At 43.8% G+C, this 15000-nt stretch overlaps 1 protein-coding gene across 4 annotated transcripts in view; it reads left to right on the top strand.

Moving 5' to 3' along the window:
• The window catches only part of LOC127008970 (cell adhesion molecule Dscam2-like), a 104365-nt gene that overhangs the window by 6531 nt on the left and 82834 nt on the right, over window positions 1–15000 (top strand). The window lies entirely within an intron of this gene.

Genomic DNA, 15000 nt, shown 5'->3' with positions numbered 1-15000 from the left:
AAGAAGAAAAAAACGAAATCGAAGCTGTAAAAAGTGTAAAACCAAATGAGAGAGAGAGAGAGAGAGTAAACAGCAGTAATTGGCCTAAAATATTTGCAACACCTGATCATAATGCATTAAGAGTGGACAAGTATTTACCGCAAAAAGAAAGATAAGCAAGTTTTGGCATTCTGTGTTTGATCGGGAGAGAGAGAGAAGGTGAAAAATAGAAAGAGATAGAAAAATGTGAAGAGCGAAAGTCAAAGAGGAAAGCGAAGAGTTGGAAAAGTTTAGAAGTATAAAAGTGAGAAGACGAGAAAAAAAGATAAAGAAGGAGGAGGAGGAGGAGGAGGAGGATTAAGTAAGAGAAAAATAAAAGAGAAACAGAAGGAAAATAGTTATTGGGAAGAGGATGAAATGGAAGAGAAGGAAAACGGTTGAAGAAGAGTGAGATCAGAAGGAGGAGAATATAGAGAAGGAGAAGGAGGTATACTAGGAAGATAGATAGAATAAAAGTCGAAACCCGCATCTTTCACCCTTTCGAATCCTTTTATCTAACTCAAAAGAAAAAAAAGGAGGAGGAACATCACCTCTCATAGTCTAGTTTACGTCTATTTTTTCTCACAACTACTTATGGATATGGTAATTAAGTGAACGCTGTTAATGTTATAAAAAAAAAACAGATAATCATTCACATTTTTTTATAGGTGTGTGTGTGTGTGTGTGTGTGTGTGTGTGTGTGTGTCTTTGCGCGTTAATATTTGAAATGTTTATTCTGATGCGATTTTTATTTTTTTTAATCCGCCTAAAAAAATATTGGGTGGCACAGTTTATATATTTTATCTGTGTTTATTTTTTTCTTCAGGGCTTACCGGTTCTCTTCCTTTTTCTTTTTTTACAAGAGCAGTGTCGATAAAAAAAGAAGGCATATATATGACAACTATTAAAAAAAACAATTATTCTCTAACTGTCACCGTCGTCTGATTAATTATTTACCGATTCTCACCTAAGTCTCGGCTTTGTTTGTACACTTCGTTCATTAATTCATTTATTCACTTGTTTGTTTATTCATGTAATTGATATTTATTTGCTGAACCTTCATCTATTTATTTATGTATTTATGTATCTATTTATTTATTTATTTATATGTCGCTACAGTCGCCGCTACAATGATCCACAACAAATCATCTAAATCCTCCTCGTCTAACAAGTTCCCAGAAAATTAATACAACTCACGGCCTCTATTTTCATGCCGATTAATATTTATCTACAGGTGAATAATTGTTTTTATCGGTGTTGGTAATAGCGTTGCCATTACCATAAACAACGGGCGGTAGGTACGCAATGGTGGACGTGTGCGTATATATAGAAACACACACACACACACACACACACACACACACACACACACACAGAGGAATGACGACCCCAAAAAAGACACACATATCCTTTGCATTCCACAAACTACAATCAATTTTACCAGATCACACGATGCAAATCCTACGCTGGGAGGAAGGGAGGGAGGGAGGGGAGGAGTGGAGGAAAGAGAAACGAGAGGGAGGGAGGGAAGAGTGTAAAGGAATAGGTGGTGGAGAGTACTGAGAGAGCAGGAATGAGGTGAAAGGGAGAAAGGATAAGCAGAAAAGAGGGGCAGACGATAAAGAAGGGAGGAGGAGGAGGAGGAAGAGGAGGAGGAGGAGGAGGGGGTGTTAAGTAAGAGAGGGGGGAGAAAGTAGTGGAAGGGCAAGAGAGAGACGGAGAGGGAGGAGAGAGAAGGAAAGAGGGAGTGAAAAAAAGCTGTTATTAAACGTGGTACATATTTCAGTGTCTGTCTGTCAGAGGCTTTGTGGGAGAATGACTGACTGCGTATACCTGTTCGTGTGTGTGAGTGTGTGTGTGTGTGTTTGTGTGTGTGTGTGTGTGTGAAAGGTTACTATAAAGGTTAGTCCCTCTCTATCACACACACACACACACACACACACACACACACACACACCTGAGGGCGGCTTTGCTTTGTAGGTGACCAGGTGTGATGTTAAGGTCAGGTGGGTGTTGTTGCAAGGCTTGATACACTTCTACTACTACTACTACTACTACTACTACTACTACTACTACTACTACTACTATGAAACTGAACCAAATATTGATATGAAAAATTTATAAAAAAAATCAAAATAAGGAATAGATGAGAATCGATAAAAAGGAGAAGAGAAAGAAGGTGGAAAGATGAAGGCGAAGACGACATGTTACTTAAAAGCGATGAAGGATCAAAGGAGATAAGAAAAAGATGAGGAAAAAAATAAATTAATATGAAAACCATTTGAAGAGGAGGAGGAAGAATGAACAGGAGGAAAAAAGAATAGAAGGAAAAGGGTGTTAAGTCCCAAGAGGAACACTGGGGAGGATTATTATGATGTAGAGACTTTAAAGAGTGAACCCAAGATGCAAAAGAGGAATAATTAATTAGCGCCTCAATTTTCCTAATTATAAAACTTGCTGACTATTTTATGCCGTACTATTAAGTCTTTCTTTATCCTCCTATTTTGTTTAACTGCCTTTTTTTAAACCACAAACTCCCTCACTTTTATTTTCCCATTCCGTTTTCTCTTCCTAAGTTTTCCTGATTGGTTTCCTTTTCATTTTCATCTTTCCTCTTTCATACCGTTTATCTTCCTCTCTTCCTCTTTGATTCCTTATTTCTCTTCATCTCTTCCTCTTTCATTCCCCATTTCTCTTCCTCTCTTTCTCTTTCATTCCCTATTTCTCTTCCTCTAGGCCTTGTATAGTGTCTCTTTCCACTCCTCTCTCTCTCATCTTATCCTCCGACATCCCTCCTCGTAGACTTCCTTCCCTTCCTCTCCACCACCTCATGTCTCCATTCCCACGATTTTTTCCCACTGTCTTTCCTCTCCACTCGTACTCCATCACTCCGTTTCTTTGTCCTCACTCCCCCTTCTTCCCTCCTTGCCTTTCCTCCTCTCCCTCCCTTTCCCCTCACTCCCGCAGGCTCTTGACACACCGGGACCCATTAATTGTGTCCTGCGCTGTGTGTCTCGTCTCCTTGAGTTGACGGATATCCTAATTTTATAAAGTGCCCAGTTCAGTTTACCTCCGTGGAGTGGGAGACGGCGGAGATGAGGCTGGGAGAGGGACGTGCAGGAGAATGGTGATTGGAGGAGAAAGGGCATTGGAGAAGTGGTTTAGAAGAGAGGAGAGAAAGATTGTAGGCTAGGAAATGGACAGATGAAGTTGGATATAATGTTAGATTCCTCTTCACATGGTTAGAATGTAGAATATACGGAACGAAAAATAGTTAGGAGGTTGTAAAGGGAACTGGAATAAAAGATACATGCTAGTTGAGTGTTATATTTAAAGTGTTGATTGGTATGGTTAGATTAGATTACTTTGAGTATAACAGTGGAATGGAAGAAAGGACTGGACTAGACCTCGACAACACACACACACACACACACACACACACACACACACACACACACACACACACACACACACACACACACACACACACACACACGTATAAATTTACACCTTAAATCTCATAATCTGTGCCACCAAAATGAATGAAAAAATAACCACGATTATATTTTATGACGTATAATCCGCTTGCAAACACACACACACACACACACACACACACACACACACACACACACACACACACACACACACACACACACACACACACACACACACACACACACACACACACACACACACACACACACACACACACACACACACACACACACACACACACACACACACACACATGAACCAAGCACATTAATATTAATCTGCACAAAGAAAAGCTACAAAAAGTCTTAATCCGCAACCTTTGAATATGGGATCATAAACAAACAGGATTCAACACCACTAAAATGCAAAGGGCTTAAAGAAAGGGTTCAACCAAGAATTAGACCAATGCTTTGTGGTGTTGATCCTCTTATAATCCGTGTGTCTATTCATCTATGTATAATATTAACGCCTCTCGAATTCCATGTATTGTGGAGAGTGAATTAAGCGTGGAAATCCCCTCTGGCTGATTGTCTGTGTGGTCTTGTTTCTTTGTGTGTGTGTGTGTGTGTGTGTGTGTGTGTGTGTGTTTATTTTTAATCTATATGGTTTTCTTTTGCTTACTTTCCGTTTGTTTATTTTTCTTCTTGTTTGTTTGTTTGTGTGTGAGTAAATGAATGAGTTTTTTTTTTCATTATTTCTAATTCTCATGTATACAGAGAATTAATATAGATTCAGTACACTACTATCTTGCTTTTGTTTTATCTTTTTCATTCTCTCTCTCTCTCTCTCTCTCTCTCTCTCTCTCTCTCTCTCTCTCTCTCTCTCTCTCTCTCTCTCTCTCTCTCTCTCTCTCTCTCTCTCTCTCTCTCTCTCTCTCTCTCTCTCTCTCTCTCTCTCTCTCTCTCTTTGTACTTGAAACTGGATAGAAAATCGTAAGGTAAGAGAGAGAGAGAGATAATAGGGTGAGGTATAGAGGTTGCGACTCGGCCCAGACCTCCTTCATTACGCTAGAAAGAACTTGAAAGAAGGCAAAACACAAACCCCCTCCTCCTCTCATCATCTCTTTTCTTTTACTCTCCTCCCCTAACACTTGCCCCACCCTCTCTCTCTCTCTCTCTCTCTCTCTCTCTCTCTCTCTCTCTCTCTCTCTCTCTCTCTCTCTCTCTCTCTCTCTCTCTCTCTCTCTCTCTCTCTCTCTCTCTCTCTCTCTCTCTCTCTCTCTCTCTCTCTCTCTCTCTCTCTCTCTCTCTCTCTCTCTCTCTCTCTCTCTCTCTCTCTCTCTCTCTCTCTCTCTCTCTCTCTCTCTCTCTCTCTCTCTCTCTCTCTCTCTCTCTCTCTCTCTCTCTCTCTCTCTCTCTCTCTCTCTCTCTCTCTCTCTCTCTCTCTCTCTCTCTCTCTCTCTCTCTCTCTCTCTCTCTCTCTCTCTCTCTCTCTCTCTTTCATTCCTTTATTTTATTTTACTTTCCTGTTACACTCCCGGCTTCCACTTGCTCTAACCCTCCCTCTCTTCCTTCCTTCCACTCTTTTTCCCTCCACTCCACTTGCTCTAACCCTCCCTCTCTTCCTTCCTTCCACTCTTTTTCCCTCCACTCCACCCCTCCCTACACTCTCTCCCTCTCCCTCTCCTCCTTCCTTCCACTCTTTTTCCCTCCACTCCATCCCTCCCTTCACTCTCTCCCTCTCCCTTTTTTCTCTTCCCCCGTCCTCCCTTACTCCTCTTTCCTTTTTCTCTCCCTTCATTCCTGTCCTCTTTCACCTCCGGGACTATTATTCTCTATTCGCCTCTCTCTCTCTCTCTCTCTCTCTCTCTCTCTCTCTCTCTCTCTCTCTCTCTCTCTCTCTCTCTCTCTCTCTCTCTCTCTCTCTCTCTCTCTCTCTCTCTCTCTCTCTCTCTCTCTCTCTCTCTCTCTCTCTCTCTCTCTCTCTCTCTCTCTCTCTCTCTCTCTCTCTCTCTCTCTCTCTCTTTATTTTTATGGCCTTTTTTTTTACATATTACGTTTTTTTTTCAGGTAACCTTTTATTGCTTTTTCATATATGTCCACTTCTTCCTCCTCCTCCCTCTCCTCCTCCTCCTCCTCCTCCTCCTCCTCCTCCTCCTCCTCCTCCCCAAACGGAGCAACACAACGTACTTAATATTTATTGCTTCATTTGTCTTCTCCATTTTCACTCTGGCTGTGTTGACCCTCCTCCTCCTCCTCCTCCTCCTCCTCCTCCTCCTCCTCCTGCCTTTTCTCTCTCCCCTCCTTCTCCTCTTTTAGTTTACTTTACGCGACGTTTCTATTTTATTTATTTTCTCTTTTCCATTTCATTTTTTTCAATTTCTTATCGTTTCCTGCTTCCCCGCTTCGTGCTTCTGTTTCTCTCACTTCGTTTTAGATTTTTGCTCCTCTCTCCTCTTCCACATTTTCGTAAATCTTCATTCTTCCTTCCTTCTTTTTTTTCCACTTGTTTCTCCTCCTCCTCCTCCTCCTCCTTTTCCTACTCTTTCTCCTGCTGCTGTTTCCCACTTTTTTATCGTCCTCCTCCTCCTCCTCCTCCTCCTCCTCCTCCTCCTCCTCCTCCTCCTCCTCCTCCTCCTCCTCTTCCTCCTCCTCTTCTTCCTGGCTTTTGTTCCTCGCCTCAGTTCTACAACATATATTTTCTCTCACCATCTGTCTATCGACCTATTTTCCTCTCTCTCTCTCTCTCTCTCTCTCTCTCTCTCTCTCTCTCTCTCTCTCTCTCTCTATCTCTCTCTCTCTCTCTCTCTCTCTCTCTCTCTCTCTCTCTCTCTCTCTCTCTCTCTCTCTCTCTCTCTCTCTCTCTCTCTCTCTCTCTCTCTCTCTCTCTCTCTCTCTCTCTCTCTCTCTCTCTCTCTCTCTCTCTCTTTATCGCTTCCTTTCCTTTTCATCCTTGCTCCGTTCCATTCAGGTCCCTTAATCTCTTTGTCTCCTCCATCCCTTGCTTCCTTTCTCCCTCTCTCTCTCTCGCTCTCTCCTTCTGTCAACATTTTTTTTTCGCTTCCACCTCACCGTTGTCTGCCTCGTCCTCTGTTGTACTCTATATTCCGTCTCTTCCTTTCCATACAACATCCATCTTGCTTCATTTTCCTTCCTCTTCCTCCTCCTCCTTCCCTCTTTTCCATTACTTCTTCTCTCCTTCCCCTCCTTGACTAACTAACATCTTATAGTAGAGAATCCATAGCGGAGGTATAAGAGAACTGAGTCAGTCTCTCTCTCTCTCTCTCTCTCTCTCTCTCTCTCTCTCTCTCTCTCTCTCTCTCTCTCTCTCTCTCTCTCTCTCTCTCTCTCTCTCTCTCTCTCTCTCTCTCTCTCTCTCTCTCTCTCTCTCTCTCTCTCTCTCTCTCTCTCTCTCTCTCTCTCTCTCTCTCTCTCTCTCTCTCTCTCTCTCTCTCTCTCTCTCTCTCGGTGAGAGTGGGTGTTAAATTTCCTTTGTATGAATACGCGCGCTTTTCTCTCTCTTTTTCTTTTAATACTGAATGAGAGAGAGAGAGAGAGACAGACAGACAGACAGACAGACAGACAGACAGACAGACAGACACACACACACACACACACACACACACACACACACATCTAGGTCAACGGCCAGAGACAGAAAGAGGAACAGACGGAGTGACAGACAGACAGACAGAGCTTGCGATTGCAAACAAATGCAAGGAAGTGAATTTGTTAAGATAGCGAAGGGGGAGACGAGCAAAAATAAACGTGAAAGTCGAGTACAGAGAGAGAGAGAGAGAGAGAGAGAGCAGAAAATAGAAAATACGAACAGGCAACGAAAAAACAAGGATGAAAAAGAAGTTAACAAAATCCGAAGAAGGGAAATAAAAGTGTGAAAAGCAGATTGAGTTCCAGGGAAAGGGGAGCACGCGAGAGAGAGAGAGAGAGAGAGAGAGAAAGGTAAAAATCACAACACTATAGCTGGCGTGCACTAAAAATCTGGGTTCGGTATTGAAACCTATAACTTTGTGACAGAGGCAGGAAGGGCTTGGCGGAGGGTGGCTGAAAGAGAGAGAGAGAGTTAACGAGAGGGATGGTACGTTGTGTAAGTGTGCCTTCTACCTCTTAACTCTTTTTTTTTATTATTCTCTCTCTCTCTCTCTCTCTCTCTCTCTCTCTCTCTCTCTCTCTCTCTCTCTCTCTCTCTCTCTCTCTCTCTCTCTCTCTCTCTCTCTCTCTCTCTGCCTTGATCTTCTTTTCTTCGCTTTTTTCTATTTTTTTATTTCCTTTTTTAATCCTGTTTCTCTTTTATTTCCTTTACTTCTTTTCTTGTTTCCCCAACTCCCCGTTTCCTCTCTGCGTCATCCTTATCCTCCCTTGACATTCTCCTTCCTTTCTCTCTCGCTCTCTTTTTCTCTTTCACTTCCTCTTCGCTTCTGGTTGTCTTTACTTCTTTCACATCAGATTTTCCTTGTCGCCTTTTGCTATTTCTATTTCATTTCACGCTACGTTACTTTTGCATTCGCTTTGTTGTCTCTTTCTCTTTGTGACACGTGTCGTATATTCAATCCTTTTCACAATCATTATTAAGCAGTACTTCTTTTCCTTAATTCATGAAGAGAAAATCAAGTATTGTGTTATTGATCTGGAGAACTTCGAGCATCCTATTATGTGCTTGCGTGTATAGATTTTTGCTGTATACATCCTCTCAGTGTTAATATATCCGTTTGCATTTAGTTTCGATTGCATTGACGGATGATTGATGGCATTTTCTATACTCGTGGATATTGGTTGGATTGATGGATTGCATGTGGATGAGCTTCTGCCACTCAGACTTAATACATGGCAGTCAAACTTTGGAAAAACTCATACATGTTAGAGTAAGTCACCTTGTTCGTGTGTGTTAACGACCTGTCGACCCACATATCTGCGTCTCCCTGTGTTGATGAATGTAGTAACGGAAGCAACACAAGGGCAAAAGACGAATAAACAAAAATGCTCGCCTCTATCATTCCCCATTGTCTTTCCCACGTCTTTTTCACTCATCTTGCCTTGCTGATGAATGAAGAAATGAAACACTTATCCCCCTTCACACATTCACGCGCAGCTGTAGTCTATACCCTCAACTTTACCTTTACCTTTTACACACACACTCACACACACTCCTCTCGACCTCCATTCCTTCTCCAGCTTGCCAGTTCTTCACCTTCCTCCCATCTTCCTCTCCCTCTCGTGTTTCCTCCATTCCTTCAATCCCCCTCACACATTATCTTTCCATGCTCATCCTCCTCATCTCCCTTCCTTCCAGCATCCACCCATCCTATTCCTCTCTCCCTCCTCCCTCCCTCGATCTCCCTTTCTTTTTCCCTCCTTCCATCCATTCTGCTCTTCTCTCTATCTCTCTCTACACACACATACACACACATATTCAAACAGTCTCGCCCCAACATGCATAGTTTCATTACCACGCCCTCCACACACGCGCCTACTCACGTCCAATCTCGCTGAGGGTTTTGTGCAGCCGCCTCGCCGTGTTCAGTGACGTTGATGCCTCGCTGATGTCGTTATTAAGCCGCTGGAGGCCCGTCACTAGGCATGTTGTCAACGCCCTCTGCCGTCACCCACCTCGCTGCCCTCGCCTCGCCTCCTCCGACTACTCCGCCCTGTGACCTCTTTCTCTCTCCCTCCCATGGTCGCTATCCCTGTTCTCTTTCTCTTCCCTCTCTCCCCTTTTTCCTTTCAGGCTTTCTTCACTTCGTTCGTTCCTCCCCTTTCTCCATTTCCTTTAGGTTTTATACTTTCTTTTCATTTTCTTTTTTTTATATTTTTTTTCTTTTTCTTGCTCCTCTTACTTTCCCCCTTATCTTTTCTTCCTCTTTTCCCTCTGGTTTTCTTCACTTCATACGTTCCTCCATTTTCTTTATTTTCTTTAAGCTCTTTCTATTTCTTTTTCATTTTTTTTTTTTTTACATTTTTTTCTGCTCCTCTATTTCCCTCCCCCTCCCCCCTCTCTCTCTCCTTCCCTTCTTCCCTCAATTTTTCCTCACTTCTCACCCTCCTCCCCTATCTCTATTTTCTTTAGGGTCTTTCTATCATTTATTTTCTCTTTCTTTTCCTTTCATTTTTCCTGATCCTCTTTCTCTCCCCTTCTCTCTTCTTCTTCCCCTTTCCCATTTCTTTATTTTCCTACGACTCCTTCTTGCTTTTGTCTTTCTTTTCTTCATTCTTTTATTATTTTTTTCTGTTCCTCTTGTGCTTTATTTTTCTCCTTTTTTTCGCCTTTCATCTTTCTCTCTGCCTGTCTCTTCTTCCCTCCTTCACTTCACACCCTCTTCCTTATGCTCTATTTTCTTTAGGCTCTCTTGTTTTAATTTTTCTTTCGTTTTGTTCTTTTTTTCATGTTTTTTTCGTGTTCCTTTCATGTTTTTTAGTGTTTCTTCCATCCTCTATTTTTTTTTGTCTCCCTCTCCACTGTCTTTCCTCCGTTACGTGTTCTCCATTCTATCTCCCTTCCTTCTCCATTCTTACAATTTCTCTCCTTCCTTCTTTCCTTCTATCTCTCTACCCGTCACTTGTTTCCTCCATTTCTTCTGCCTCCCTCATACCTTTCTCTTCCATCCCCCGTCCATTTCCTCTCCCCTCTCTGTCTTCTTCCTGTTTCCCTTCGGTTTCCTTCAATTTTTACCATCCTCCCCTTTTTCTGTTTCCCTCACGCTCTTTGTACTTGTTTTTTTACTTTATTTTCCTTACTTTTTTTCTGTTGGTTACTTGTTATTCTATTTTTCTTATCTTTACTCTGTTTTTTCCCTTGTTTTTGTCGCTCTCCCCTCCTTCGCCTTTCCTCCTTTACGTGTTCTTCATCCCAACTTCGTTCCTTCTCCATCCTGGCAGCATTTTTCCCCTTTCTGCCATCCTTTCACCCCCATTTCTTGTTTTCTCCAATGCTTTTCCTCCCTCAAACCTTTCCTCCCACCTATACTCTCCACGCCCATCTTTCCCATCCCTTACTCCCTTCCAGCGTCTATCTATCCTGTTCCTCTCTATCTCTATCTCTTCCCAACACCTTCCCTCCCTAGATCCCCTTTCCTTCCTTCTTCTGTCCTGTTCCTCTCTCCCTTTCTACACACACACCTTCCATCCCTCAATCTCCCTTTCTCCCTCCTTCAATCCATCCGCCCTGCTCCTCTTTCCCTCTCCGAACACACCTTTCTTCGATCTCCCTTCCACCCTCCCTTCCTCCATCCATCCATCGGGCCCTCACTCAGTCTCCTGTCGGCCGCCTTGACAGACACCCGGCTCAGGCATGGACAGGCGGACCGGCAGCAAGACGGACGCGTAGACAGGCACACGAATAATGGCAGGGAACGCGAGGGTTGTAGAGTGATTACTACACCCCCTAGTGACACCCTGAAGGCCCGCTCCCTCACTTTCTCACTCTCTCGCTCACTCTCTCACTTTCACACCCCTGGAGGCAAAGAGCTGGAGGAGGAGGAGGGTAGAAGTGACAGGCATTTCCCTAAGGAGTAAAGAAGAATGAGAGAGCGTGTGAGGAGACTCCAAAGACAAGGAAGGGCGAAAAATAGAAGTGCAGGAAAAGAAAATCGGGGGAACGCCATGGAAATATAAAGAGAAAGATAGATAGATAGATGTAGAGAGAGAGAGAGAGAGGATGGGGGGAGGATCAGGAAGTATTAAAAGAAGTCCTGTTCACCCAACCTGATTCATTCCTCGCTTCACCACACACAAATAAGAGGAAGCCTTTAGCATTCCCCATTGTCATTCCCACGTCTCTTTCCTCCTCCCTCCTTCCCTCCCTCTAGCCCTTCGCCCGCTGTCTCTCCCCCAGCACTTCTCTCTCTCTCTTTACCCTCCTTCTTCATTCTTTCCTTTCAGAGTCTCATCATGTCCCCCTATTCATTACCTCCCCCCTCCTAACCCTCCTCTTCCTCCTCCTCCTCCTCCTCCTCCTCCTCCTCCTCCTCCTCCTCCTCCTCCTTCCATCGTATTGTTCAGTCTCCAGATTATTTTCCTTTCTTTCTCCTAACCTGTGTTCATCTCTATAAAAACGAGGTGCCTTCAGTGCGCTCTCTCTCTCTCTCTCTCTCTCTCTCTCTCTCTCTCTCTCTCTCTCTCTCTCTCTCTCTCTCTCTCTCTCTCTCTCTCTCTCTCTCTCTCTCTCTCTCTCTCTCTCTCTCTCTCTCTCTCTCTCTCTCTCTCTCTCTCTCTCTCTCTCTCTCTCTCTCTCTCTCTCTCAAAATGGAGTTGTCTTATTGTTATATTTATTGTATTTTTCTCCTTCACGCCATTCCATTCACTCTCGCTTCCCTCTTCCGTTCTCCTTTTTCTCTCTCTCTCGCTCCCTTCCTCCTTCCATCATTTATTCTTTCCTTTCCTGTCATCCATTTCACCTTTCTCCTTCCTTCTCTATTTCCTTGTTTCTCTTCCACTCCCTGTTTCCACCATTTTGCTCTTTTATTATCTCATTCTTTCACTTTCCTATTCTTCCCTATACCCTCCTATCTTCCTTCCTCCATCTCTTTCTTTCTTCACTCCTTCCTTTTCCTCCTTCTCCTCCTTACCTCCTACGAAAAAGAGTAGATCGTTTCACTAAGTAATTGAAAATATATATCGTGACCTCCTTACGAGAGAGAGATTTAAAGCACAACATGCATTCATTAACTCTCTTTTCTTCCTTTGAGACGTGCGTGTGTGTGTGTGTGTGTGTGTGTGTGTGTGTGTGTGTGTGTGTGTGTGTGTGTGTGTGACCAGGCTTAATTATATGTACGTATGCCCCGGGCTATGTACACCGTGGCTTACTTTTGTCGAGTGTTATTTTCATTGACACACACACACACACACACACACACACACACACACACACACACACACACACTGGGAGGATGTCCGCCACGTAATCAGACACTGTTCCCTTCATTAAGTTCAGGTAAAGAGAGAGAGAGAGAGAGAGAGAGAGAGAGAGAGAGAGAGAGAGAGAGAATAGCCCCAGGGAGGATCCTCAAAGGGGGACAGAAATCTCGAGTGTGTGTGTGTGTGTGTGTGTGTGTGTGTGTGTGTGTGTGTGTGTGTGTGTGTGTGTGTGTGTGTGTGTGATTTGCTGTTTATCGACCAAGCCTCCTCAGTGTCACTCACACAAAAGAGGAAAGAAAGGAATAAATATTTTCCTCTCTCTCTCTCTCTCTCTCTCTCTCTCTCTCTCTCTCTCTCTCTCTCTCTCTCTCTCTCTCTCTCTCTCTCTCTCTCTCTCTCTCTCTCTCTCTCTCTCTCTCTCTCTCTCTCTCTCTCTCTCTCTCTCTCTCTCTCTCTCTCTCTCTCTCTCTCTCTATCTCTCTCTCTCTCTCTCTCTCTCTCTCTCTCTCTCTCTCTCTCTCTCTCTCTCTCTCTCTCTCTCTCTCTCTCTCTCTCTCTCTCTCTCTTCTTTCTTTCTTTCAGGCGATGCAATACAGACACCGACACAATCATTTATCAAACAGAATAATTCGCCCCTCAAACAACCTTCCTGTAGAACTTGCTTGTGACAATACGATCTCTTCTTTCAAAAATCGCGTTGATAATTACACTGTTGCAATAAGATAGAAAGGAACGTTGTCTTGTCTACATACATTAAGTTGTAGGTATTGTCTCTTCCTGGTGAACAGAATATATAAATAAAGAAGACAGCCACATAACCAGCCAACAGGTTTGTTCTTCCTCCTCCTCCTCCTCCTCCTCGTCCTCCTCCTCCACTTCCTTCCCCTCCTCCTACTCCTCCTCATCCTCCAGCTCCTTACCTTTCCCTCCTGTTTCTCCCTCGTGCGCTCCAAATCACTACATCACTCACCTCTCAACTCTCCTCCTACCCTCCTCCTCCTCCTTACCCTCCTTCTCCACCTCCCCTCCCTTTTCCTCCCTCACTCTCCTCCTCCTCTTCCTTTCCCTCTCCATGTTCCTCCTCCTATTCTGTTCTCCGTATCACACAGCCATAAACCCAACTATCATCTCTTCCCCCTTTGGTTCTTCCCTTCCCCTCCTTCCTCTCCCTTTCCTCCCCTTAGGAAGTCTTCCCCTTGTCACCCCCCTTCTTTTTACCCCCTCGGGCCCTCACCTTCTCCCTTTACAACCCTCACCTTGTTCTCCCTTTAGGGCCTCATTGGATCCCCCTCACCTATCCCCTCCCTTCCCTCCCTCTCACCTTTATGCTTAACTTCCCTCTTTTCCTTCTCAGTCATCTCTTCTTTCTTTATATCATTCTTCTTACCTTTCTTCTTTTCCGCCTCTCACCTATCCCATCCTTCCCTCTCGCCCTTCTCCTTACCTTTCCCCTTTTCCTCTGTCTCATCATCTTCGTCTTTCGTCTTCTCTTCCTCAATGAAATCATGTAACGAATAATTCCTTTTTTGGGCTCATGTTCTTTTTGTTTATCTATTTTTCTTCATTAACTATCACCTGTTACTATATACATTATCTTCCTAATCTGTTCCTTCATTCCATCCTTATTTGCTACTTCATGCTTTCCTTTTCTTCTTCTCGCTTTCTCTCGCTTTCCCTCCTTTCTTTCCCTCTTCTCCCTACCTTGACATACTTCACGGCCCTCTCCAACACTTTTTTTATTCTCCTCTTCCTTCTTCTTCTCTTCCTCCCTCATTGATACACTTCCTCTAGCTACTCTTTACCTCCTCCTCCTCCTCCTCCTCCTATCCTTCCTTCTCTTCCTCCAACTTCTCCATCTACCCATTATCTCCCGTTCCTGCCTTCCTTCTCCTATCAACCCCTCGGCCTTCCCTTCATGATCAGAAACAAGAAAGTCCATTACAACTTGTGATGAGTTAACTTAATGCTCCTCCTCCTCCTCCTTCTCCTCCTCCTCCTCCTCCTCCTCCTTCTCCTCCTCCTCCTCCTCCTCCTCTTGGCTTTGTGGCATTTATGGAGATGTTTGTTAAAGGGAGTTGAAAATTATGGGCGGTTTGAGAATACGTCAGTGAAATACTAAGAGAGAGAGAGAGAGAGAGAGGTGTTTGTGCGAGTCCGTAAAAGATATGTAGTAATGGCGAGACGGAGATAAGAAGAATGCATGATAAAGGAAAAGGAGAAAGAGGAGGAGGAGGAAGAGGAGGAAGAGGAAGAGGAAAACGTTATAGTGAAGAGAAAGAATAAAAGCGAGTGTGCAGGAGTTCGGAATGAACGAGAGAGAGAGAGAGAGAGAGAGAGAGAGAGAGAGAGAGAGAGAGAAGAGGGATAAAAATTGTAGGGTAGAAGAGTTGCCCCAAAAATGAAAAATGTGCCTTGCTCGGCTTTATATTTCACACTATTTTTTTTCTTTTTTTGAGTTGCAGCTTTTGTGTGATGGGAGGGCCTGTCTGTTTTATTCTCTCTCTCTCTCTCTCTCTCTCTCTCTCTCTCTCTCTCTCTCTCTCTCTCTCTCTCTCTCTCTCTCTCTCTCTCTCTCTCTCTCTCTCTCTCTCTCTCTCTCTCTCTCTCTCTCTCTCTCTCTCTCTCTCTCTCTCTCTCTCTCTCTCTCTCTCTCTCATTTTATCGCTCCCTTTCCTCG

This window comes from Eriocheir sinensis, chromosome 39 (genome assembly GCF_024679095.1).
Source record: "Eriocheir sinensis breed Jianghai 21 chromosome 39, ASM2467909v1, whole genome shotgun sequence".
Classification (NCBI taxonomy): Eukaryota; Metazoa; Arthropoda; class Malacostraca; order Decapoda; family Varunidae; genus Eriocheir; species Eriocheir sinensis.
Note: the sequence above shows the minus strand (reverse complement) of the source record. Positions and strands in the feature narration are given on the sequence as shown.